Source organism: Dermacentor variabilis, chromosome 9 (assembly GCF_050947875.1).
Source record: "Dermacentor variabilis isolate Ectoservices chromosome 9, ASM5094787v1, whole genome shotgun sequence".
NCBI classification, from domain to species: Eukaryota; Metazoa; Arthropoda; class Arachnida; order Ixodida; family Ixodidae; genus Dermacentor; species Dermacentor variabilis.
The window spans coordinates 18,450,018-18,454,712 of record NC_134576.1 but is presented as its reverse complement, the minus strand read 5'-3'; the positions used below and the strand labels follow the sequence as shown (position 1 = coordinate 18,454,712).

The 4,695-nt window shown below is 50.9% G+C and overlaps 1 pseudogene; it reads right to left on the bottom strand.

Moving 5' to 3' along the window:
- Window positions 1–637: 637 nt before the first annotated feature.
- On the bottom strand, window positions 638–4,196 carry LOC142558266 (uncharacterized; annotated as a pseudogene).
- Between the last annotated feature and the right edge of the window lie 499 nt (window positions 4,197–4,695).

Below are 4,695 nucleotides of genomic sequence, written 5' to 3'. Positions count from 1 at the left end.
GGCCGGGTCGGAGTTGCGGCTTGACGTCCGGGTGCCGCACCGCCTAGTTTCCCGAAGGGAATCGACCGGTTGCAGAAGGGGACGAAGAGCGGTGAACGAGAGGCGAACGGGACCTACGACATTGCAGAGACGGGGAGCGGCTGGATCTTGGTGGAGCCCTGTCGGCGATGATGTTCCCAGTCGGCGTATAGGATGAGACAGTACGATTGTCTCGCACTTGGCGCTTGGGACTCGGACACGATTACCGAGGAGGCGACGACCAGTGGTTGCGGCAATGACTGGCGATGTGTGCAATACCTCAACAATTAAAACAAATTGGTTTATCCGCTGTGCGCCAGGAAGTCTGGTTGCGACGGAGTGGCGCAAAGCTTTGCGTGTGGCAGCGAGTGGCCGCAGAAATCTAGTAGGTAGTTGTATGGCGGTGTTACATAGTTGCGACAGACGTGCCGTGTCTTACTGTGTACTACAGCACGCCGTTCGAAGGTTGGAACATGAATCTTTATTGCTTCCGTCTCGGAGCGTATATATACGAAACAAAGAGGGGGAAAGGGGAAAGGGAAAACGAGGGAACGATATCAAACGATAAACCCACGTGCCGTCAGCGCTTGCAAGACAGTCTGATTGCAGCTGACGTCCTTTACAACATCTCTTTTCCCTTAATACTGAAGTCGCTGTACTGGTTTGACGTGTTTGCTTTGACGTTGCTCCCTGCTGCGAGTTCCGGCTGAAGTTCATGCTCAGGTTCTGTTATGCCCCCTTGTTTGGCTGGCGTTCTCGGCGACAGTGGGTAGTCGGGAGGAGTACCTGTTCTTGATTCTCGTTTTGCCGCTTCTTGGTCAAGCGGTGGCGTTGCATATTCCCGGTTCCGCACCTGGTCAACATGTCGTCTTACTGATCTGGCTGGCGTTCGAATGCTCACCATCCGAGAGCCTGTTGTAGACTCTACAATTCCTGGAGTCCATTTCTCACCCGTTCCGAAGTTGCGGGTGTACACGGTAGCTTCAGGCAATGCAGTGGCCACTCGTCTGCTTCGTTGGCTGTCCCTGCGTGTGCAGGAGGGAAACATGTATCTAAATGGGATGGAATTTTGTATCCGAACAGCAGCCCTGACGGTGATTTTCCAGAGCGGTTAGGTGTCCTTCTGTAAATGAAAAGCAGCCTGTTTATATTATCTTCCAACTGCCCCTCAACAATCTTCTTGAGGCCAAAACTTTGACATGACGCTGTCACTGCCTCAATTTCGCGATCTAACCCTGGCCACCAGAATGACGATCTAGCCACCGCCTTCATAGCGGACGATCCTTGGTGCGTGTCATGCAAAAGCCATAATATGCGACGTGGCGCCTCCACCGGAACGACTACTCGCCGGCCCCAGTATAACAACCCTTGGGCCAAAGAAACCTATAATTTCTTGTAAAAAAAGTGCGACGCTCGTGTTCAAGCCTTTTGCGCAGGGCGGACAACCGTTCTTAGTGAATCGCATAACTTGACTGAGAGCAGGGTCACCAGCCGTCAAGAGCCTTAGCTCCTCAACTGACACAGTTCCCTCATCGAACACAGTCAAGGCGAGCAGATAGTCTGGTGGGTCCGCTTCTGGTGGCTTTTGCTCAGACGTCCGTTGTGGCAGTCTACTAAGGGCGTCCGCGTTGAGCAATTGTTTACCAGGAGAGTATTGAAGCTGATAGCGGAATCCGCCTAAGTACAGCGCCCAGCGCTGTATTCTGGCGGCTGCCAATGCTGGAGTTGGTCGATCCGCCTTCAGCAGCCCCACGAGCGGCTGGTGGTCAGTGACCAATACGAATTATCGGCCTACGAGATAATCACGGAACTTGGGCGCACCAAACACAAGAGCAAGGGCTTCCCTCTCCAGCTGGGAATAATTTTTCTCAGCCCTTGTTAGCGTTCTAGAATGGAACCCGACAGGTTTGTTTATCTTTCCGAATGTATGAAAAGCCCGGAACCTATTCCGTCCTGTGAAGCGTCACACTCTAGCTTGAGGGGTCTCTCGGGATCATAGTGAGCCAGCACAGCCGCTTCCCGAAGGCATTTTTTGCTTCACGAAAAGCTGCTTCTTGCGCATGTCCCCAGAACCAACGTGTGCTGTTCTCCAATAACTTGTACAGCGGTGCAAGTACGGAAAACATGTTGGGCACGAACTTCGAATGAAATGTAATCATGCCCAGAAACGACCTCAACTGTTGAACATTTTCTGGGTTGGGGGCTGGCGCAATTGCTTCAACATGTTTCTCTATTGGATGCAGACCTTCGCGATCAGTTTTATGACCCAGATGCGTCACTGCCTCTTGGCGAAAGCTGCATTTCTCATGTCTGAGCTTCACTCCATGTTGACGAAAACGCTGCAGTACTTGTCGTAATCTGTCGGTGCTACCAAGTTTTACTGATACCAAAACGTCATCAAGGTAAGCCTGAACAGCTGTCAGGTCCTGCAGAACTGTTTCTATTTTCCGCTGGAAGGTGGCAGGCGCGGAAGCTATGCCGAACGGCAGTAGGTTGTAGCAAAACAACCCACGGTTTGTATTGCTTACGCACATCTTCCTTGAGTCCCCATAGAGGGGAACTTGGTTATACGCGTCTCTTAAATCCAGCGTGCTGAAGCAGTCCCCACCGTTCAGGCATGCGAAATATTATCAATAGCAGGCAACGGGTACTGCTCCAGTTCACAGACAAGATTCAAGGTCATCTTAATATCAATGGAGATTCTAACCGTGCCGTTCTTCTTCATTACGGGCATAATGGGAGTAGCCCACTCGGCGTGCGTTACAGGTGACAGTACTACAAGCGTTACGAGCCTATCAATCTCTTTCGAAACTTTGTCGCGTAAAGCAAATGGAAGGGAACGGGCCTTAAAAAATTTTGGCATGGCGCCTTCCTTCAGCTTCAGATGGACAGGGTGTCCGTCAATTAGACCTAGCTCGGGGCTGAAGACGTCTTTGAACTCTGACAGGACGGCATGAATGGCGGGGGTACGGCTGCTTCCTGGACCAGAGCTTTGTTGCGCTGATACGTTCAACATCGAGGATCCTGCATCGTTTAACTTGGAAATCAACTCTCGTCAGGAGAGGCTTGGACCTCAACAGTTCAGGACCATCAAGGAACTCTTGACCTCCTTGTCGTTGTAGGACACTGACATACTCAGTTTCCCTAATACTGGAAGTTCTCCAACATAACAGGACAGTTTAATGAATGCGGTTTCTAATTGCGGCCAATGTTCACGGTTTTTCTCAAAAATCTCTTTGGACACAACACAGACGGGTGAGCCGATGTCCACAATCATAGGTACGTCAATGCCACACCATGTGAAAGTACGAAGAATAGGTGGTGGTAGCCGACCATTGGAGGGTGTGGTTAGTGTCCAAATGTGCGCATCGTCTGCATTTTCCTCAGTGACATCCGCTGTTACTGCAAACGCTTCTCCTTGCCTGCATTGTGTACGAGCTTTTGGGTGTTCTTTCCACACGTCGCTTTGGCACATCTTCGCCAGACAGCCGCTTACACCACCGCGGTAACACCTCGCTTTTTGTTACCTCGCGAGGTAACACCTCGCGAGGTAACACCTCGCGTTTCTGTTGTGTTTCTGACTTCCGCAACGCCCACATATTGACACAAGTTCATCAGCTTCTCGTGCATTGACCTTGAGCACGGGTTCAATGTCAGATGACATCTTCTTTGCATCTTTTTTGTGCCGCTTCTGCTGATATGGCAATTGTTTCAGCCTCCCTCAACGTCAAATCTGTTTTCGCTAATAGCTGCTTCTGAACAGCGCTTCACCTCACTCCACAGACGATCCTGTCGCGAAGCATAAAGTCTAGCATGTCATCGAATTTACAGCCATCCGCAATCCGGCGAACATCAACGATAAACTGTTGAATGGGCTCATCTTCCAACTGGCAGCGATTGAAGAACCGATAGCTCTCCGTTTTTTCATAACGCTTGGGGTCGAAGTAGTCATCCAAAAGTTTGACTGCTTCCTCGTACGTAAGCGAGTTTGGCTTCCTCGGTACAACCTCTCCTGAGAGCACTTGCACGGTGCGCGTACTCAATGCTGATACCAGCAACACCCTCTTCTTTCTTGAGTCGCTGACGCCAGTTGCCTCAAAATAAGCTTCTGCCTTCGTGATGTAAGCCTTCCAGTTGTCGGACTGGTCATCGTATTCCGGTAGTTGATGATGAGCCATGGTCGGTATTCTCGCGGCCGCTGTTTTCTGCTTAACTGCCTGGCTTAATTCATTTGTCACCTCGAGGGTTCTGTCTGGCCTCGTCGCCACTGTTACATAGTTACGACACACTGGCCGTGTCTTACTGTATACGACAGCACGCCGTTCGAAGGTTGGAACATGAATCTTTATTGCTTCCGTCTCGGAGCGTATATATAAGAAACAGAGAGGGGGAAAGGGGAAAGGGAGAACAAGGGAGGGATATCAAACGATAAACGCACGTGCTATCAGCGCTCGCAATGCAGTCTGATTGCGGCTGATGTCACTTTACAACAGGCGAACAGAGCAGAGAGGTGGAATGCCCAAACTTGCTATTTCCTCCAGAACGACCGCATGTAGAAGGGAGACATCCCGTACGCTTTCCCGACAGTGGGAACGAACTGAAGCCGGAGCCTAGGCATCAAGTTCACGCTGAACGATGCGCGTTGTGTCTTCCGGTGGTGTCCGCTGAACCAACCGC